The sequence below is a fragment of the Callithrix jacchus genome, chromosome 2 (assembly GCF_049354715.1).
Source record: "Callithrix jacchus isolate 240 chromosome 2, calJac240_pri, whole genome shotgun sequence".
Taxonomy (NCBI): Eukaryota; Metazoa; Chordata; class Mammalia; order Primates; family Cebidae; genus Callithrix; species Callithrix jacchus.
This window is the reverse complement of record NC_133503.1, coordinates 73,749,192-73,772,248: the sequence shown is the minus strand read 5'-3', so window position 1 is coordinate 73,772,248 and position 23,057 is coordinate 73,749,192. Positions and strand designations below refer to the sequence as shown.

The following is a 23,057-nucleotide window of genomic DNA, read 5'->3' as shown; positions in this document are numbered from 1 at the left end:
GGCAGGACAGTGTCAGAACAAGTGCATGGACAGGGCAGAGCCAGCATTGCACACCCAGGACAGGTCCAGGGACAATGTAGGGCCAAGGAGGGGCCAGGGCAAAGGTAGGCAAAGAGTTGGTCAAGTGCCAATGTATGCCTGGTGCAGGGACAGAGTATTCCCAGGGTCAGGGTATTGCCAGGGTGTTCTAGGCCAAGGTTGGGGCAAGGGCAAGAGCAGAGCCAGGGAGGACCCAGAGCAAGGGCAGCACGAGGGTAAAACCAGGCCCAGGATAATTCAAAAATAGGACGAGGGCAGGATATGGCCAGGGTAGTGCCAGGGCAGAGGAGGATTAAGGTAGCATGGGGAATGGCCAAAAGCAGGGCAGAGCCATAGCAGGGGCAGTACTAGGAACAGGGACAGGGCAAGCACTGGGCCCAGTGCATGGCAGGGACAGGGCAGAGGAGGGCAAGGTAGGACCAAAATTTGTCACAGATGGAGTAGACTTGGGGTCAGTCTAGGTCAGGGCCAGGGAGAAAGCAGAGCCAGGGTCATGGCAGGGCCAGGGTAGAGCAGAACAAGTGCAAGACCAATGCACGGTGAGGACAAGACCAGGTAATAGAAGGGAAAGACCATGGAGGGTCAGGGTAAGGACAAGGGTAGGGGTATGGCCAGGAATGTTCAGGACCACAGGAAGGTCCAGAGATGTGCCAGAGCAGGGAATGGCAGAGCGGGACTAGAGCCAAGTCATAGAGAGGGCAGAACAAGTGCCAAGACAGGGCTAGGAAGTGCCAGGGCAGAGTGCCAATGAGCCCTGAGTGTAAGGGCTGAGGCTGGGTCAGGGAAGGAAGGTCTAGGGCTGAGTCATGGTTAGATCTGAGACAGGGCTAGGGCAGGACCAGGGAGGGGTCAGAGCCTGAACCTGTCCAGGACACAACCAGGACAGAGTTGGGCAGGGCAATGGGAGGACCAAGACATGGCAAAGCCAGGTAAGCACCACCACAGGGCAGGGCCAGGCCAGGATATTATAGGTTAAAGGCAGGGCAGTTAGGCAGGGCAGTTCCAGTGCAGGGTCAGGGTCCAGAGCAGAGCCAGAGAAGCTCCAGGGCAGGACAGGGACCAGGACAAGGAAAGAGAAATGTCAGTACCAAGGCAAAGACAGAGCAGGACCAGGACCCGGGTTGTGGTAGGACCAGCCACAGAGTTAGGGCCAGGACAGTGATGGGGCCAGTGTCAGGGCTAGAACCAGAACAGCATACTAGGGTAGGGCCCAAGAGGTTAGAGCCTGGACAGGGTCAGATCCAGGGCTGGGTCAGGGTCAGGATAAGGCCTTAGTCAAGGGAAAGGTCAGTGCCAGGGTCCATGCCAGGGTCTGAGCAACAGCAGGGTCATGGCAGGATGAGGGTCTGGAACAGGGATGGTGGTGGGCCAAGGTGGGGGCTGGGGCCAGGTATGGGCTAGGGACAGGGTAATGGATGGGCAGGGCCAGGGCAAAGGGTCAAGTCTAGATTCAGGGCAAGGTCAGTGCCATGGAAGGACTATGATAGTGCAGGACCAAGACCAATTCAGGACCAGTGCAGGACCAGGGACAGGGACAGAGTAAGGGCCAAGCCAAGGCAGAACTAGAACTGGGACAAAGCAAAGACAAGGCAAGGGTAGGTAACAGTCAGGGCTGAGCTACTGTAGCACAGGGTATGGTCAAAGTCAGGACAGTGCCATAGCCGGGGTAGGACTAGGAACAGGACCAGTGCAAGCACTGGGCAAGGATCTGGTGGGGCCAGTTCAGGGCCAGGACAGAGGAGGACAGGACAGGCCAAGGAGCATGTTATGTACATGGTAGGTCCAGGGCAGGGCCAAAGCCAGCTGAAGGCTAGGGAGAAGGCAGAGCTAGTGCCAAGGCTGTGCCAAGGCAGAGAGGGTCAGTTCAGGGTCACTGCAGGGTGAGGGAAAGGGCAGTGCAGTGAAAAGGGAAGGGCCAGGCTGGACCAGGGCAGGAAAATGGAAGGGCAGGGTAGGTTAGAGCCCATCCACGTCAGGGCAAAGACAGTGTTAGGTCCCAGATAAGGGCAGGTAGGTCCAGGGTTATGACAGGAACAAGGCCAGTGAAGTGCCAGAAACAGGGTAGATCCATGGCCAGGGCAGAGACATGGCAGGACCATGGGCTTGGGCCAGGGAAAGTTCAGAACTATCACAGAGCACAGCCAGTGTAGGGCAAGGACAGGACCAGGTGATGGCAGGGCATGGACAAGGAAGAGCAGGGCCAGAATATGAACAGAACATTGCTTACAACAAGGCAGGACCAGAGAGGGGCCAGGGTCAGGGTAAGGACAAGGCAAGAGAAAGTCCAGTGAAAAGGCAGGGCCATGTAGGGTCCAAGGCAAGGACAGAACCAGGGAAGACCAAAAGGAATGGCAAAACCAGAGCAGGGAGGGTCATGGAAGTCCAGGGTATGGCCAGGGTAAGTTCAGGAGCGATGCAGGACAGTGATGACACAGAGCCATGGGATTGCTGGAAAAGGGCAAGGTCAAGGCAGAACCAGGATATGGCAGAGCAGGGTTAGGTCTTTGGCATGGACAGGGCAGGGTCGGTGCCATGCTATAGCCAGGATAGATCCTGGTATAATGCAGGGCCAAGGGGGGGTCAAAGAAAAGGCAGGTATAGGGTTGGTCAAGTGCTATTGCATGCCTGGTGCATGGCCAGGATGTTTCCATAGCCAGGGTAGGGCCAAGCCATGTTGGTTCAGGGATAGGGCCAAGTCAAGGGCAGTGTTAGGAAGGGTCCAGGGAAAGGGCAGGTCTAGGGAAGAACCAGGACTAGTATAGTGTAAAGGCTGGTCCAGGGCAGGGTGTGGCCAGAGTAGGGTGAGAGCAGAATAGGACTAAGGTAGCACAGGGTCTGTCCAAAGGCAGGGCAGGACCATAGCAGGGGCAGGACTAGGAGCAGGGCTTGGGCAAGCACTGGGCCCAGGGTATGGCAGCTCCGGAGCAGATGAGGGCACAGCAATGACAGGGTCATGAGATGGACAGAGTAGTCCCAGGGCAAGACCAGACATATCCAGGCCCCGAGAAGGCAGGACCTGAATGAAGGAAGTGCCAGTGTAGAGCAGGAACAGTGCAAGAACAATGCAGGTTGAGGGAAATGCTAGGGCACAGAAGGGCAGGACCATGGTAGGTCAGTACCAGGACAAGAGTAGGGATAGGGCCTCAAGTATGGCAGGACAAGGGAAAGGTCCAGGGTTGTGCTAGGGCAGGTACCAGAGAAGGGTCATTGAGAGTATATGGTGGGGCAGTACAGGGCCAATTCAGCATCAGGGCTATAGCAGGACGAGTGGGGTAAGTGCCACGGTAGTTTCATGTTGTTCTAGGGCTGAGTGACACGGAGCTGTAAGTGCAAAGGCTGAAGAAGGTCCAGGGCTAAGTGAGGGTTAGATCCAGGACAGGGCTAGGGCAGGATCAGGGAGGGTTCAGGGACATGGAAAGACCATGACAAACCCAGGTAAGGGTTGGGTAATGCAGTGGAAGAACCAGGTCATGGCAGGGCCATGTCAGCAGCAGCACAGAGCAGAGACAGGCCAGGATAGTACAGGGCAAAGACAGAGCCTTTCCAGTGCAGGGCTAGGGTCCAGACCAGGGTGAGAGAAGCACTGGGGCAGGGGAAGGACCAGGACCAGGAAAAGGAACAGGAAAGGGCACTGTCAGGACCAAATTAAGCCACAGAAGGGCCAAGGCAAGGACAGTGACAGTGCCAGTTTCAGGGCTAAGGTTGGAGCAGTGTACCAGGGTAGGGCCCAGGCAAATCAGAACCAGGACTGTGTTGGGGCCAGGCTAGGGTCAGGGTAAGGACATAAGCAAGGAAGGGTCAGTGCCAGGGTTTATGCGAGGGCCAGAGAAGGGGCAGATCCATGGCCAGGTCTAGAACATGTCTGGAGCAGGGCAATGGCAGGACCAGAACCATGACAGAACCTTGGTCAGGAATAAGAGCAGTGGCAGTCAAAGGTCAGGGCAGGGGCCAGCTCTTGACTAGGGAGAGAGTGAGGGCCAAGTCAGTCAGGGTCAGGGAAAAAGGGCAAGACCAGGAACAGGGCAAGATCAAGAGCAAGGAAGGACTAGGATAGCACAGGGCCAGGCCAGGATCAATACACAACCAGGGGCCATGCCCTTGCCATGGACAGAGCAGGTCCCACAATAAGGCAGGGCCAGAAATGGGCCAAGGCAGGGACAAGGCCAGAGAAGGACCAGGGAAAAGAGGGGGCCAAGATTGGTCCAGGGACAGGACCAATGCAAGGGTAGAGCTATGGAAAAGGCAGGACCAGGGAAGGTACAGAGAAAGGGCAGGGCCTGGCAGAACCAAAACCAGGACAAAGGAAAGGTAGGGACAAGGCAGGAGAAGGACAGATTAGGGCCAGGGACAGGGCAGTACACAGCTAGGATAGCGCAGAATATGGCCAAAAGCAGGGCAGAGCCATAATGGGCAGGACTAGGAATGGGGTCAGGGTAAGCAGTGGGCCAGGTTATGGTGGGGCCAGTACAGTGCCAAGATATAGGATGATAGAATAGGGCCAGGGCCAGGGCAAGACCACTGAGAAGACAGAGTCAAGGCCATGTGAAGGCAGAGAGGGCCAGTGCAGGAATGCAGGGTGAGGGCAAGACCAAGACATGGAAGAGCAAGGGAAGGGCAAGAGCAGGTTCAGGGTCAAGGCTTTGATAAGGGCAGGGCTAGGGTGGGGCCAGAATAGGGCTGGGATAGAGCAGGGAACAGTAGGCTGGGCCAGGCCCGGACACTGCAGGGCCAGGCCTAATGCCAAGGGCATGTTCAGAGCAGGGTCAGAACAGAGGCTGGGCCAGGGAATAGCAGGGCCAGCATAGCAGGGGGCCGTGGGAAGGAAAGTGTAGCTAGGGGCCTGTGCAGGACCAGGACCAAGACAGAGTCAGGGCCAGAGCCAGGGCAGAACCAGGACCAAGTAACGGTCAGGGATATGACAAGACAGGTGGTAGGGTAAGGGCCATGGCCAAGTCAGGGCCAGGCTCAGGGCAGGACCCTCACATGGGGAGTGTAGGGCAGGGCAGGACCAGAGTAATGGGTAGTGCAGTGCCCAGTCTGGGTTGGGGAAGAGCAGGACCAGAACTGGGCAGTTTCAGAGGCAGGACAGGACTGGGGCTGGTCATGGCCTGGGAAAAACCAGGGGTAAGGTCACAGTCCAGGGATGTGACAAGACCAATTCCAGGAGCAGACCCAGGATCAGGCAGACTCAGGGTCAGGGCAGGAACTTGGCATGGCCAGTACAGGGCCAGGGAAGGGAAGGGGTAGGGTAGCTGACAGCCAAGGCAGGACAGGGCCAGTGAAGAGTAAGGACAGGGCCAGGGGATCACAGTGTAGGGACATTGAAGGTCCCACAATAAGGCAGGATCAGAAAGGGGCCAGGGCAAGGGTAAGTCCAGAGAAGGGCCAGGGAAAAGGCAGGGTCAGGGAGTGGCCAAGTCAAGGGTAAGATTAGGTCAGAACTAGAGCCAGAGCAGGGCAAGACCAGGGTAGGGAGGGACATTGCAGCCCAGGGTAGGGTCTGGGCCAGGTCAGGGGCAAGGCAGGACTAGGATAACAGAGGTCCAGGGCAGAACCAGGGCATGGTAGTGCCAGGGCAGAGCATGATCAGGTCTATGACAAGGGCAGGGCAGGGTGAGTGCTGTGCCATAGTCAAGGCAAGTCCAGGGACAACACAGAGCCAAGGAGGGGCCAGGGAATAGGCAGGTCTAGGGTGGGTCCTGTATCAGTGGATGCGCAGTGTAGGGCAAGGGCATTGCCAGGGCCAGTGTAATGCCAGGTCAAGGTGGGGCTAGTGAGAGTTCACAGCAATGGCACAGCCAGTGCAGAACCAGGACTAGAAAAAGTCAAAGGCTAGGGCCAGGGTGGGGTAGGGCTAGGGCAGAGCATGACTAAGGTAGCACAGGGCATAGCCAACAGCAGGGCAGAGGCATAGTAGGGGCAGACTAGGAACAGGACCAGGGAAGCACTGGGCCCAGCGCATGGCAGGGCCAGGGAAGAGGAGGGCAGGGCAGGGCCATAGTCGTGTCATAGACAGTGTAAGTCAGGTGTCAGTCCAGGGCAGTGCCAGGGCAAGGCAGAGCTAGGGTAGTTCAGGACCAGTTCAAGGCCAGTGCAGGGTGAGGTCAAGACCAGGACACAGAGGGAAGAGCCATGGTAGGTCTAGGCCAGGAATAGTGTCAGGGCTAGGAATATGGTAGGATCAGGACCAGGGCTGTGCCAGGGAAGGGCAGGACCAGAGCCAGGCCAGAGGTGGCAGAGCAAGTGCCAAGGTAGTGCCAGGACTGAGTGACACTGAGCCAAGTGTAAGGGCTGAGGCAGGGTCAGGGAATGTCCTGGGCTGAGTCAGGTTAGATCCAATACAGTGCTTGGGCCTGGCCAGGGAGGGTTCAGGGCCAGAATAGGGTTGGGGAGGGAAATAGGAGGACCAGGACAAGGCAGGGCTAGGTCAGCACTGGCACAGGGCAGAGCCAGTCCAGGATAGCATAGAGCAAAGGCAGGACAAAGGAAGTGCATGTGCACTGCAGGGCCAGGGTCCAGATCAGTTCCAGTGAAATGCAGGGTCAGGGACAAGACTGGGACCAGGACCAGGAAAGGGCAATGTCAGGACCAAGGGAAAGCCAGAACAGGGTAAGGGCTACGGCAGGACCAGCAACATGGTTAGGGCCAGGCTAGTAGACAGGGCCATGTATGAGGTTAGGACCAGAACCATGTACCAGGGCAGGGTGCACACAAATGGAAAACGATTTGTTCTTCTATAATAGGGATGTGGCATTTTGGAGTCCTAGCTAGGCTGGGTGGGCCATTAAGATATATAGAGTTTGCTCTATAATTTGACTTTGACAAAGTTATGTAATTATTTTACTAATATCTTCTTGAAAGAGTTATAGGGTTTATGGGATTGGCTTGAAACCAGTTTCTGGAGATTTGAATCCTTCCTTTTTTGTTTAAGATTTTACATAGGCTGATTCTTTGAATGTATAATAAAAGAGGGACAGCTGTAAAGTCATTCTAAGTTGTTATTTAATTGTTCAATGGGAAAAAACTTTCATTTTGAGAAAGAGGCTTCTCAGACTATAAAGGCTATCAGTACCTCTGCAGTTACTGAGATGAATAAGCCTGTAGATGAAATAATATCTCGTGCAGTGATGCATCAGGGTAATTGGAGTATCATTGAGGTATTCCAGATAGGCTGAGAACATGTTGTGGGAAGAAAATTAAGTTTATATCTACAAATATAATGGTGAAATGATTTTTAGTTTAGGTTTGGTTAAGTGTAGCCTGAAAATAGAGGGAACCAGTGGATAAAGCCTGCTGTAATGGCAAACACTGCCCCTGTTGATAGGACATAGTGGAAATGGGCTACTATGTAATGTGTGTCATGTAGTATAATGTCTAATGATGAAATGGGTAATACATACAATTCCTGTTAAGCCACCTACTGTGAAGAGAAAGATAAAGTCTAGAGCTCAGAGTATTGCAGGAGATCATTTATTGTTGCCTCCGTGTGATGTGGCCCATTGGCTAAAGACTTTTACTCTGGTAGGGATAATGATACTTATAGTGGTGGGGGAAAAGTATGCTTGTGTATCTGTATCTATTCCTACTGTAAATATGTGGTGACCCCATATGATAAAGCCTCAGAAACCAACTGATATTATAGCTCATACTATACCTATACCCAAATGGTTCTTTTTTGCTGGAGGAGTATGTTATAATATGAGAAATCATTCCAAAACCTGGTAGAATAAGAATTTAGACTTCGGGGTGCCCAAAGAATCAAAATAAATATTGGTATAGAATAGGGTCACCTCCACCCAGGATCAAAAAAGGTAGTATTGAGGTTACGGTCAGTTAGTAATATAGTAATATCAGTGGTTGGAACAGGGAGAGAAAGAAGTAGAACTGCTGTAATAAGGATGGATCAGACAAAAAGGGGTGTTTGGTATTGGGTTATGGCTGAAGGTTTTATATTAATAATTGTGGTAATAAAATTTATGGTTCCTAGGATAGAACAAATGCCTGCTAGGTGGAGAAGATAGTTAAATCTACAGAGGCTCCTGCATGTGCCAGGCTTCCTGCTAGGGGAGGATAGATTGTTCAACTGGTACCAGCACCAGCTTCTAGTATTGAGGACGCAAGTAGGAGTAGAAGAGATGTGGGGAGAAGTCAGAAACTTATGTTATTTATTTGAGGGAATGCTGTATCAGGGGCACCAATTATTAGGGGGACAAGTCAGTTGCCGAAGCCTCCGATCATGATTGGTATTACTATGAAGAGAATTATAATACATGTGTGAGTGGTGACAATAACATTATATGGTCGTCTCCTAGTTGGGTTGCTGGCTGGCCTAATTCTGCTAGAATTAGGAGGCTTAGGGCTGTGCCTGCTATTCCTGCTCATGCACTGAATAGTAGATGTAATGTTCTGGTATCTTTATGATTAGTTGAAAATAATCGGCAGTTGATGAACATAGGTAGAAAAAGGTAAAATGGCTGAGGAAGTGTTAGACTGTAAATCTAAAGACAGGGGAATAGGCCTCTTTTTACCAGTCCTGAGCAGATACTATCATATTGAATTGCAAATTCAAAGGAGCAGCTTCAATCCTGCTGGGGCTTCTCCTGCCTTTTTTTTCTTATGTCTGGAGAAGTAGATTGAAGCCAGTTGATAAGTTATTTAGTTGCTAACTAAATTTTTGTGGGTTAAAGTCCCATCAATCTAGGAAGGGCTTGGTTTAATGGATGTAGTTGATTTGTGTTCAACTGATGCAGAGTAAAGTTTTGCAGTCCATAGAATTGATACAGAAATTAAGTATAATTTACTTCCTGAGGGCTTTGAAGGCTCTTGGTTGTGATTAATATTGACAGGGTTATATGTAGAAGGAGAGTGGCAAAAAATAATAAATGGAGGAAGGAACAGTATGGGTTTTATGTTTTCAAATTGTCATTCTATTTTTATGTTGTTAGATGTAGGAAATATTGTTCCTGAAACAGAGTAAATTAGGTGTATGTAAAAGCATAGGTTTAATAGAGTTATTCTCACTATAGGAATTGGAATAATTGGGCTATCGTTTTTGTAAACTCTTGTTAGATTGCTCATTTAGAAGAGAATACTATTAATGGTGGTAGGCCTCCTAGGGATAATAGAATTAGTGGAATAATAGGTATTAATCATGTTAGTTTATGTCAGGTGTGGGATAGTGACGGGTTTTAGTATTCAAGTTTAAGTTAAGTATTATGGATATAGAAGTTAGAATATAGTAGATAAGTAAATTTAGGATGGTGATGTTTGGGTCATAGGTTAATACTGCTATTATTCATCCTATATGGGTAATTGAAGCATAAATTAGGATTTTACATAGTTGTGTTTGATTAAGTCCTCCTCAGCTGCCTATTGTAATGGTTAAAATTGAAATTAATAGGAGGTTATTTGTGTTGAATAATGGAAAGGTTTGAAGTTATATGAGATGGGAGGTAGTTTTTGTCATGTGAGAAGTATGGCGGGTATTAGGGGGGTTTCTTGGCTTACCTCTGGGAGTCAAAAGTGAAAGGGGGCTATTCCTTGTTTTATTGCTAGAGCTATTATTATTATTATGGATGAAAGGTGGTTAATGTGGGGTGTAACTGTTAATTGTCCAGAGAGCAGTTTGTTAGAAAGAATAGCTATTATAAAAATTACGGATGTTTGCTTGTGTTAGGAAGTATTTGGTGCTGCTTCTGTGGAGCAGTGGCTTATGTTTTTTATTAGGATTTGCAGGATGGCTAATACATTTATTTCTGAACCTGCTCAGATGAGGAATCAGTGTGAGCATAATATTATAATGAAAGTTCCTGTAAAGATAGTAAGGGAGATGGTGAGTTGGGCTAGTGGGTTAATTAGTACAGGAAGGATTAAACCAACATTTTGGGGGTATGGGCCCAATAGCTTGTTTAGCTGACCTTACTTTAGTGCGAGGTGTAATACGTAGCATGGAAAGTTTTGAATTCTCAGGTGTGGGTTCAATTTCTATAGCCTTAAAAATAAGAGGATTTAAAACTCTACAATTTACTCTATCAAAGTAACTCTTTTTTTTCGGACGTATTTCTTGTGTTTGGGGTGGGATACTGGATGTTAGAATAGGTATTGAGATATATAATATGCATAGTGCTAGTGTAAGTGATAAAAAAATTTTCATAATAAATATATTAGTTGGTCATAGGACAATTGAGGATTCATTCAAATTCATAAAAATAGGGTGGTTAAGAGAAGGGTTTTCGTGATTAAATTTATTGTGTAAAGTTCTGGTAAAATTATGGTGTGGGGTGTTCCTAGAAAAATAGTGGCAGTTAAGGCATTTGTTATAATAATATTTATGTATTCTGCTATAAAGAAGAGTGAACGAACCTGCCACATATGTTCTGATTCTCCTTCTGTTAGGTTGAAAGGAGCTCAGTTGGTTTCTGCTAATGTGGAGATAAATCATATTATGTCTAGGAGTCGTGGTGGTAGAAGTCAGAAATGTTCTTGTGTTGTAATGAGTGTATATAAATTAAATGAGCTGCTGATTAGTAGGGCTGATAATGGAATGATGGCTAGGGTGACTTCATGTGAAATTGTCTGGGCTACAGTTTGTAATGCACCCGTTGGTGCATAGTTTGAATTGGGTGCTCATCCTGATCATAGAATGGAATAAATGGCCCGGCTTGATGTGGCTAATATAAATAGAAGACCTAAGTTGAAATTGATTGGGGGATCTGGTATGGGGAGAGGAGCTCATAGGAGGAAGGCAATGGAAAGGGCTAAGCTTGGAGTGGTTATGGAAAGGGTTATAACCACTCCAAGTGGATGTGGAGGGTTGTAAGGATTCTTTTATGAAAAGTTTTATTGTGTTGGCAAATGGTTGAAGTATTGCATAGGGCCTATGATGCTGGGCCCTGTAAGTAGTTGTATAGAGCCTAGAAATTTTTGTTCGATGAGTGTTAGAAATGCCGATTAGGGCAGGAATAATTAGTAGGAGGAAGTTAATCATGAACATGCTATTAAGAAGAAGAATTGAACCTGTGATTATAAAGCTTTGAGTCTTATTTGGGTACCAGGCTCTGCCATCTTAATGAGCCCTGTTCTCAGGCAGGGAAAATTGTTTGTTAGATTGAGATGATATGATCTGCTGCATTAGGGCGCTTTGTGAAATAGGCTCTATTTCTCTTGTTCATTCGTAGTGGGAGAAATATTGAATAGATAAAAACCGACCTGGATGTCTCCGGTCTGAACTCAGATCATGTAGTACTTAAATCGTTGAAGAAACGAACCTTTAATAGTGGCTACACCATTGAGATATCCTGATCCAACATTGAGGTGGTAAACCCCATTGTCAATAGGAACTCTAGAATAGGATTTTGCTGTTATCCATAGGTTAACTTGGTCTGTTGATCAAGTTATTGGGCCAATGTGTGTTAATTTAGTTAGACTAGTATGGTCTTAGTTTATATTGTTTGGAGGTTATATTATACACCTAGGTCACCCCAACCAAAATTTTTAATGCATGGATGATGAATTAATGCCTGTAAGTTTTTGAGTGTTGTTTGTATTAGGAAGTTGAAGCTCGATAGGATCTTCTCATCTTATTTGGTCATATCCGCCTCTTCAGGGATAGATCAGTTTCACTGATGAAAAATAATAGACAGTTAGATCCTCATGTGGCCATTCATACAAGTCCCTATTTGGGGAACAAGTGATTATGCCACCTTTACATAGTCGGGGTACTACAGCCATTGAACATGTGTCACTGGGCAGGCAGTGACTCTAATACTGGTAATGCTTGAGGTGATGTATTTGGTAAACAGGTGGGGGTAAGGTTTGCCGAGTTCCTTTTACTTTTTTAAATCTTGCCTTAAGGGCATGCCTGAGTTGGGTTAACAGTTTAATAAGGTGTTTAGAATATAAGTTATTGTAATTGGGCTGTTAACTGGCAATAGTTATTCCAGTCTGATATAAGCTTATGCAGGAGAGAATGCTTTTGTTACTTATACTAACATTGTTGCTTCTATTAATAGATTAGTCCAATGTGATGTTAGGGTTCCAGTAAAGTGAGTAGAATTGAAATACTTAAATATTGAGCTTGAATACTTTCTTAATTGGTGGGAGCTGTTACGTCAACTATGGTAATGAAGTTTCTTACTCGCTTTGAAAGGTTATTTCCTAAGGAGAGAAGAGCTGTCCCTCTTTAACAATTAAACTTAACCATTGGTCAGACCTCCTATAATTGGTCCAGATATACCAAGAGGCAATATTCCTGTGCTTGAATCATCCCAGAGCCATGAACCAGGTAACTAGGGATGATCCCTGTAGCCCAACGCCTACTAAAATTGTTCAAGCTAGCCAATCCCAATCTTGCCCTGCTTGTCCTTTCCTATAGAACCCCCAATAAAGGCAGTGGCCTAAACGTTCTTGCTCTTGTCTTCTGCCTCCTGACCACCTTAGTGTCTTTCCCGTGAGGTCCTGTGTGGCATGCTGTGCATCTTGTTTCTTCAGCAACTCTGAATATTAAAAATCTCTTAATGGCATCAGACTCTCCATGTTATCCCTCAGTCACTCACCTTTGTAAATTAAGACATGGGCACAATAAAATTTGAGATTTAACCACTATTTGATTAATTAGAAAAGGACTACCCAAAACATGAATATTCCTATGTTTCCCTTTAAAAATTGCATTTAATATAGTTGTTGCTTTAGAAATAACTATATGTTTAGTCAAAAATGAAACAATCTACGTGTACTAATGGAAAAGCTTAATGGAACTTAATCTGTTTGTTCCAGTTGTAAAGTTTGTGACTCTTACTCAGAAGTAGACACAGAGATAATTTGGAGGATTTTTCCTCTCCTATGTGTGTCTGAAATTTAATTTTTTTAAGGAAAATCTAGACGTATAATCAGCCAGCTGATTATAAGAGCTGGTCAGCATTGCTTCACACAGAATATTTTTTTTTTATTGTAACTTTAGTTTTTTTTTCCATTAATGTTTTATAGATTTTAATGTGTAGAAGTGTTACCTCGAAGAACCCTATAATGGGAGAACTCAAGATGGCGCTGTGAGAACAACCCAGGATTGAAGCTCTCACTGGACGCACGGAGAGGGTGAGTCAGGGAAGCATTTCCAGACGGATCTTAGTTACCCACAGAACGGGAAAATTCCCAGGTATAAAAGACACGTGGGATGCCAGGCAGAGGTCTCCGCTGGCGGAGCCAGCAGCCGGTGCAGCTCCGGCCCACGCCGGAGTGCAGAGGCGCTCCACAGCGCTCCATACAAAAGCGCACTGTTAAGGGTGCCCTGTTGAACCGGCAAACTAAAACCCGAGAGGGCTGAACTTGAGACTGAACGGGTCTTGAACTGTGACCCAGCCCAGGAAATCCCAGGGAATCAGCGTTTGGGGGAGCGCAGTGCAACAAACAAAACGGCGATTCCAAACGCTCCCAGTGAATAGGTTTTTTTTTTAAGTGCAACTCCGTGGGGGAGGGGCGTCAGCCATTACCGAGGCAATCAGCCCCTACTGAGGTACACACCGATTGCTGACGCAGCCTGCCGCTGCCCAGGCAACCCGGTACAACAGAGAGACTCCACCGCAGGGTGTAGCCCGAGGCAACAGGGCGGAGACCACAGCAGAAGGGCGGAGCCTTCAGGAAAAGGGCGAACCTCACACCAGCAGAGCAGACCCTCGGCAGGCAAAAAGTGACTAGACTGCCTCCTAGCTGGCCAGGACAGTGAGGCGGACACTCACAAGGAAAGCCCCAACCCCCACCCCAGACAGAGCATCTGAGGAAAAAAAAAGGGGTTTTCTTACGAGTTAGGTTGCAGCAGAACTAAACATAGCAGCCTAGCAGCCCTGAATGAACAACAGAGCTCACAGCTCAGCACTTGAGCTCCTACAGACTGTCTCCTCAAGCAACTCCCTGACCCCTCTATATCCATAAGACTGACATTCGGCAGACATCATCCTGGGACAAACATAGCAGAAAAAGAAACTGGTAGCATCCCTCGCTGTTCCGCAGCCGCTACAGGTGCACCCCAGACAAGCAGGGCCTGGAGTGGACCTCAGCGGTCATACAGCGAAGGGGCTAGACTGATAGAAGGAAAACCAAGTAACAGAAATACTCCATCATCAACAATCTGGATGTCCACTCAGAGATCTAATCAAAAAGTCAGTAACTACACAGACGACAGGTGGATAAATCCACAAAGATGGGAAGAAACCAGCGCAAAAAGGAGGAAAACACCTGAAACCAGAACACCTCGCCACCTAGAAAGGACCAAAACTCCTCACCAGCAAGGGAACAAAGCTGGACGGGGAATGACTGTGACGAAATGACGGAATTAGACTTCAGAAGGTGGATAATAAGAAACTTTTGTGAGCTAAAAGAACATGTTTTAAATCAACGTAAAGAAACTAAGAACCTTGAAAAAAGATTTGAGGAAATGATAACAAGAATGGATACCTTAGAGAGGAATATGAATGAATTAAAGGAGCTGAAAAACACAATACGAGAACTTCGCGAAGCATGCACAAGTTTCAACAGCCGAATTGACCAAGCAGAAGAAAGAATATAAGAAGTCGAGGATCAACTCAATGAAATAAAATGAGAAACCAAGATCAGAGAAAAAAGCGCAAAAAGGAATGAACAAAGTCTCCAAGAAATGTGGGACTATGTGAAGAGACCTAACCTACGTTTGATAGGTGTACCAGAATGTGATGAAGAGAATGAATCCAAGCTGGAAAATACTCTGCAGGACATTATCCAGGAAAATTTCCCCCACCTAGCAAGATAGGTCAACACTCAAATGCAGGAAATACAGAGAACACCACAGAGATATTCCGCAAGAAGAGCAACCCCAAGGCACATAATCGTCAGATTCAACAACATTGAAATAAAGGAGAAAATACTAAGGGCAGCCAGAGAGAAAGGTCGGGTCACCCACAAAGGGAAGCCCATCAGACTCACAGCAGATCTCTCGGCAGAAACTCTACAAGCCAGAAGAGAGTGGGGGCCAATATTCAACATCCTTAAAGAAAAGAACTTTCAACCCAGAATTTCATATCCAGCCAAACTGAGCTTCAGAAGTGAAGGAAAAATAAAATCCTTTGCGAACAAGCAAGCACTCAGAGATTTTGTCACCACCAGCCCTGCTTTACAAGAGCTCCTGAAAGAGGCACTACACATAGAAAGGAACAACCAGTACCAGCCATTCCAAAATCACACTAAATGCTAAACAGCATCAACATAATGAAGAATCTACAACAACTAACGGGCAAAACAGCCAGCTAGTATCAAAATGGCAGTGTCAAACTCACACATAACAATATTAACCCTAAATGTAAATGGACTAAATGCACCAATCAAAAGACACAGACTGGCAAATTGGATAAAAAGCCAAAACCCAGCAGTGTGCTGTATCCAGGAAACCCATCTCACATGCAAGGATACACAAAGGCTCAAAATAAAGGGATGGAGGAAGATTTACCAAACAAATGGAGAGCAAAAGAAAGCCGGAGTTGCAATCCTCATCTCTGATAAAATAGACTTGAAAGCAACAAAGATCAAAAGAGACAAAGAAGGCCATTACATAATGGTAAAAGGATCGATACAACAAGAAGAGCTAACGATCCTAAACATATATGGACTCAATACAGGAGCACCCAGATACATAAGGCAAGTTCTTAACGACGTACAAAGAGACTTAGACTCCCACACAATAATAGTGGGAGACTTTAACACTCCACTGTCAAAATTAGACATATCAACCAGACAGAAAATAAACAAGGATATCTAGGGCTTGAACTCAGACCTGGAGCAGACAAACCTGACAGACATTTACAGAACTCTCCACCCCAAATCCACAGAATATACATTTTTCTCAGCACCACATCATACCTACTCTAAAATTGACCACATAATTGGAAGTAAAGCACTGCTCAGCAAATGCAAAACAACTGAAATCATAACAAACAGCCTCTCAGACCATAGTGCAATCAAGTTAGAACTCAGAATTCAGAAACCAACCCAGAACCGCACAGCTTCATGGAAACTGAACAACTGGCTCCTGAATGTTGACTGGATAAAGAACAAAATGAAGGCAGAAATAAAGAAGTTCTTCGAAACCAATGAGAACGAAGACACAACATGCCAGAATCTTTGGGACACATTTAAAGCAGTCTCTAGAGGAAAGTATACAGCAATAAGTGCCCATATGAGACGAATGGAGAGATCCAAAATTGACACCCTATCATCAAAATTGAAAGAGCTAGAGGAGCAAGATCAAAAAAACTCAAAACCCAGCAGAAGACAAGAAATAACTAAGATCAGAGCTGAACTGAAGGAGATTGAGACACGAAAAACCCTCCAAAAAGTCAATAAATCCAAGAGCTGGTTTTTTGAAAAGATCAACAAAATAGACAGACCGCTAGCCAGATTGATTAAAAAGAAAAGAGGGAACAACCAAATAGATGCAATAAAAAATGATAAAGGGGAAATCACCACAGATTCCACAGAAATTCAAACCATCATCAGAGAATATTACAAACAACTCTATGCGCATAAACTAGTAAACCTGGAAGAAATGGATAAATTTCTGGACTCCTGTGTCCTCCCAAGCCTAAACCAGGAGGAAGCTGAAACTATGAATAGACCAATAACAAGGGCAGACATCGAGGCAGCAATTAAGAGCCTACCACACAAAAAAAGCCCAGGTCCAGACGGGTTCACAGCCGAATTCTACCAGACACACAAAGAGTAGCTGGTACCATTTCTTCTGAAACTATTCCAAATAATCCAAAAAGAAGGAATCCTACCGAAATCATTCTATGAAACCAATATCATCCTGATACCAAAACCCGGCAGAGACCCAACAAGAAAAGAAAACTTCAGGCCAATATCCATGATGAACATAGATGCAAAAATCTTCAATAAAATATTGGCAAGCCGATTGCAACAGCAAATCAAAAAACTTATTCATCATGATCAAGTAGGATTCATCCCGGGGATGCAAGGCTGGTTCAACATACGCAAGTCTATAAATGTAATTCACCACATAAACAGAACCAAAAACAAAAACCACATGATTATCTCAATTGACACAGAGAAGGCATTTGACAAAATTCAACAGCCCTTTATGCTAAAAACCCTCAATAAACTCGGTATCGATGGAACGTGTCTCAAAGTAATAAAAGCTATTTATGACAAACCAACAGCCAATATCATACTGAATGGGCAAAAACTGGAAGCATTCCCTTTGAAATCCGGCACTAGACAAGGATGCCCTCTGTCACCACTCCTATTCAATATAGTACTGGAAGTTCTAGCCACAGCAATCAGGCAAGAAAAAGAAATAAAGGGTATTCAAATAGGAAAGGTGGAAGCCAAATTGTCTCTATTTGCAGACGACGTGATAATATACCTAGAAGACCCCATCGCCTCAGCCTAAAAACTCCTGAAACTGATAAGCGACTTCAGCAAAGTCTCAGGATATAAAATCAATGTGCAAAAATCACAAGCCTTCCTCTACACTAATAACAGACTTAAAGAGAGCCAAATCAAGAATGAACTGCCATTCACAATTGCTACAAAAAGAATAAAATACCTTGGAATACAACTCACAAGGAACGTAAGGGACCTCTTCAGGGAAAACTACAAACCACTGCTCAACGAAATCAGAGAGGACACAAACAGATGGAGAAACATTCCATGTTCATGGTTAGGAAGAATTAATATCGTGAAAATGGCTATAGTGCCTAAAGTAATTTACAGAATCAACGCTATCCCCATCAAGCTACCATTGACTTTCTTCACAGAACTGGAAAAAAACACCATGAACTTCATATGGAACCAAAAGAGAGACCGCATAGCCAAGTCAATTCTAAGCAAAAAGAACACAGCAGGGGGCATCACACTACCGGATTTCAAACTATACTATAAGGCTACAATAATCAAAACAGCATGGTACTGGTACCAAAACAGAGATATATATCAATGGAACAGAACAGAGGCATCAGAGGCAACACAACATAGCTACAACCATACAATCTTTGATAAACCTGACAAAAACAAGCAATGGGGAAAGGACTCCCTGTTCAACAAATGGTGTTGGGAAAACTGGCTAGCCATGTGTGCAAAGCAGAAACTGGACCCCTTCCTGACACCTTACACCAAAATTAACTCCAGATGGATTAAAGACTTAAACATAAGACCTGGCACCATAAAAACCCTAGAAGGAAATCTAGGCAAAACCATCCAGGACATAGGAGTAGGCAAGGACTTCATGAACAAAACACCAAAAGCATTGGCAACAAAAGCCAAAATAGACAAATGGGACCTAATGAAACTCCACAGCTTCTGAACAGCAAAAGAAACAGTCTCTAGTGTGAATCGGCAACCAACAGAATGGGAAAAAATTTTTGCAGTTTACCCATCTGACAAAGGGTTGATATCCAGAATTTACAAAGAACTCAAACAGATTTACAGGAAAAAAACAAACAAGCCCATTCAAAAGTGGTCAAAGGATATGAACAGACACTTTACGAAAGAAGACATATATGAGGCCAACAATCATATGAAAAAATGCTCATCGTCAGTGGTCATCAGAGAGATGCAAATCAAAACCACATTGAGATACCATCTCACGCCAGTTAGAATGGCGATCATTAAAAAATCTGGAGACAACAGATGCTGGAGAGGATGTGGAGAAAAAGGAACACTTTTACACTGTTGGTGGGAGTGTAAATTAGTCCAACCATTGTGGAAGACGGTGTGGCGATTCCTCAAGGCCTTAGAAATAGAAATCCCATTTGACCCAGCAATCCCATTACTGGGTATATATCCAAAGTACTATAAATCGTTCTACTACAAGGACACATGCACACGAATGTTCATTGCAGCACTGTTTACAATAGCAAAGACCTGGAATCAACCCAAATGCCCATTGATGATAGACTGGATTGGGAAAATGTGGCACATATACACCTTGGAATATTATGCAGCAATCAGAAATGATGAGTTCGTGTCGTTTATAGGGACATGGATGAATCTGGAGAACATCATTCTCAGCAAACTGACACAAGAACAGAAAATGAAACACCACATATTCTCACTCATAGGCGGGTGATGAAAAATGAGAACACATGGACACAGAGAGGGGAGTACTAAACACTGGGGTCTATTGGGGGAAAAGGGGAGGGCCAGTGGGAGGGGGAGGTGGGGAGGGATAGCCTGGGGAGAAATGCCAAACGTGGGTGAAGGGGAGAAAGCAAACAAAACACACTGCCCTGTGTGTACCTATGCAACTGTATTGCATGCTCTGCACATGTACCCCAAAACCTAAAATGCAATAAAAAATAAATAAATAAATAAAAATAAAAAATAAAAAAAAAGAAGTGTTACCTCCTTGGTTAAATTTGTTCCTTAGTATTTTATGTTTGGATGCAATTGTAAATGGGATTGTTTTCTTAATTTCCTTTGTGGATAGTTCATTGTGTATATAGAAACACAACCCATTTTGTGTGTTGATTTTGTATCTTGTAACCTTACTGAATTTGTTTATTAGTTTTAGTAGTTTTTGATGGAGTCGTTAGGGTTTTCTATATATAAGAGTGTGTTATCTGCAAATGGATAATTTTACTTTTTAATTTCTGATTTGCATGCCTCATATGACTTTTTATGGCCTACTTGCTCTGGCTAAGAATTCTGGGTATAATACTGAGAACTGGCGTGAGTTGGCTTCCTTGTTTTGTTCCTGATCTTTGAGGAAAAGTTTTTAACTTTTTAACATTGAGTTTGTTAGTCTATAAACTTATCATCTATTGCCTTCATTGTGTTGAGATACCTTCCTTCTGTGTTTCATTTGTAATTTTAAAAATTATAAGAGGATGTTGAATTACATGGAATGCTTTTTCTCATCTATTAAGATAGTTATATTTTTATCCTATATTCTGTTACTTTGACATGTGAAATTGTACATATTGAACGGTATTTGGTACATATACAACCATATTGTACCTCAGAGATAAATCCCACTTGATCACAGTATATAATTGTTTTAATATGCTGTTGAATTAGGTTTGCTAGTATTTTGTTGTGGATTTTTGCATCTTTGTTTACCAGGGATGTTGGCCTGTTATTTTCTTTTCTTGTAGTGTATTTGTCTGCCTTTGGTATCAGGGTGAGGCTAGCCTTATAAAATTAGTTTGTAAATGTTCCATATTGTTCAATTTCTTTTGGAAGCCTGTGAGAAAGATTAACAATTATTCTACTATAAATGTTCATTAGAGTTTGCCAGCATATCCATCAGGTCCTGAACTTTTTCTTTGTTAGGAGGTTTTGATTATTGATTTCATCTCCTTACTCTTTATTTATCTCTTATTGGTTTTATTTTTTTCATGGTTTAGTATTGTAGGATGTATGTTTCTGGGAATTTATCCATTTCTTTTAGGTTATCCAATTTGTGCATAATTGTTCATAGTAGTCTCTTATGATCCTTTGTTTTTCTTTGTTACCAGTTATAATGTCTTCTCTTACATTTATAATTATACTTATCTGAGTCATCTCTCCTTTTTTTCCATCATGTAACTAGAAATTTGTCAGTGTTTGATAATAGACTGGATTGGAAAAATGTGGCACATATACACCATGGAATATTATGCAGCAATCAGAAATGATGAGTTTGTGTCGTTTGTAGGGACATGGATGAATCTGGAGAACATCATCCTCAGCAAACTGACACAAAAACAGAAAATGAAACACCGCATATTCTCACTCATAGGTGGGTGATGAAAAATGAGAACACATGGACACAGAAAGGGGAGTACTAAACACTGGGGTCTATTGGGGGGAAAAGGGGAGGGCCAGTGGGAGGGGGAGGCGGGGATGGATAGCCTGGGGAGAAATGCCAAATGTGGGTGAAGGGGAGAAGCAAAGCAAAGCACACTGCCATGTGCATACCCACGCAACTGTCTTGCATGCTCTGCTCATGTACCCCAAAACCTAAAATCCAATAAAAAATTTAAAAAAAAAGATTTGTCAGTGTTATCTTTCCAAAATCAAATCCTAGTTTTGTTGATCTTTCTATTGTCATTCTAGACTCTATTTCATTTTTTTATGCTCCATTCTTTTTTATTTTCTTACTTCTGCTGACTTTGTATTTAGTCGCACTTTTCTAGTTATTTGAGGTATGACATTAGATTGTTCATTTGAAATATTTCTCTTTTTTAAAATGTAGGCACTTGTCACTATAAACTTCCCTTTTAGAACTGCTTTTACTGATTCTCATAAGTGTTGATATGTCGTTTTTCCATTTTCACTTGTGTCAAGATACTTTTTTATTTTTTTTTATTCCTTCTCTGACTCAGTATTCAGGAGAGTGTTGTTTAATTTCTATGTATTTGTAAATTTCTGATTTTCTTTCTGCTATTGATTTCTGGCTGTATGAGGTTGCTTAGGCCTCTAATCCTAGCACATTGGGAGGCTGAGATGGGCAGATCCTGAGGCTGGGAGACCAAGACCATCCTGGTTAGCATAGTGAAACCCCGTCACTAGTAAAAATGCAAAAACTAGCTGAGTGTGGTGGCACACACCTGTAGTCCCAGCAACTCGGGAGGATGAGGCAGAAGAATCACTTGAACCCAGGAGGTGGAGGTTGCAGTGAGCCGAGATCACACCACATCCTTAGCTAACTTCTTAGCTTTTCTGGTGGAATATCAATAAACATTGTTTAAAATTAAAATAAAAAGTATAGAAGTAGCAAAATGAACCTTATTTGGGTTTATGAAGTTGTTGACCTAAAAGGAAGAAGCTGAGGCACAATTAATGTAAATAAGAAAGTTTATTTTGACCAAGCTTGAGGATTGCAACCGAAGAGCATAGATTCAAGTTGTCCTGATTGTACACTGATTAGAAGCAGTTGCAAGTGGATTTTTAAAGGCATTCAAAGAGGGCAGGGTGTGGATTGATACAAAGTTATTTGTCAGGAAGTCTCATTAGTTTACAAAAATAACATTGATTGATGATTGGCTATACAGGCAGTTTCAGGAAAGGACTACATAGCTCAAAGAATGGAGTAGGGCATGATTGCTGTCTCATTTTCATATCTCTCTGGGCCTGGTAATTAAAAGCACTTTACATTCTTCAGATAAGTGTTTTTTTCTTTCTTTTCTCAGAGTTTATTGTTGAGAGTACTTTTCTATAGGACTTGTGAAATGTAGTGGGAGGAGAGGACAACTGTTTCTTTGTAATATAATTTTATAAACTATTGGATCCTTTAAACTATGCGATGATAAGCAACCTCAATAAATATAAAGATAATGTAACTGAAATATAAGGAATATTATAACACATATAAAAAAAGATAAAATTGTTGTTTTTGGTATTACAGATTCCTAATCTGAAAATCTGAAATTCATAGTGCTCTGAAATCTGAAACTTTTTGCACCAACATGACACCACATGTAGGAAATTCCACTTGTGAGTACTTAACACAAACTTTGTTCCATGCGCAAAATTACTTAAAATAGTTTATAATATTAACTTCAGGCTTTATGTATAAGGTATCCATGGAACATAACTGAATTTTATGTTTAGTTTGGGCTTCCATTCCCAAGATACCTCATGTATATGTAAATATTCCCAAATCCGAAAAAAATCAGAAATCCAAAAACACTTCTTGGCCCAAGCATTTTGGATAAAGATACTCAAACTGTCATTTGAAAATAAAATATTTTTCTTTGATAGTTCTACATGCCACAAATTTTTCTGACTCCAAACAAGCCCATGTCACTGTCACCTCAGAGATGTGTGATTTGAAGCTTAGCAGAAAACCTGCCTCCCGCTTTTTCTGGATTGTTTTCTAGGTATAATGCAGATAAAAGACAGAAATTGTAAACTCTTTAATCTTGCTTCTGGTCCTATCCAAACATGACTCAAGGGCAATCTTAGACAACTTTTAACAATCTGTAGCCTTCCTTTTCTCCTTTTTGATGGTCATCTACTTTAAAACTACTTAACTGTTTTAAAATCAACACTGA

At 44.1% G+C, this 23,057-nt stretch overlaps 1 long non-coding RNA gene across 2 annotated transcripts in view; it reads left to right on the top strand.

The window, feature by feature from the left end:
- Positions 1–21,051, top strand: part of LOC108590080 (uncharacterized) — a 43,734-nt gene extending 22,683 nt beyond the window's left edge. The window contains exons 5-6 of one of the 2 annotated variants that reach the window (XR_008479527.2): positions 13,024–13,131; positions 20,717–21,051. This is a non-coding gene — a long non-coding RNA (uncharacterized LOC108590080). The remainder of the gene's footprint in view (positions 1–13,023; positions 13,132–20,716) is intronic. The other variant, XR_004735793.3, reaches the window with a different exon arrangement.
- The last annotated feature ends 2,006 nt before the right edge of the window (positions 21,052–23,057 follow it).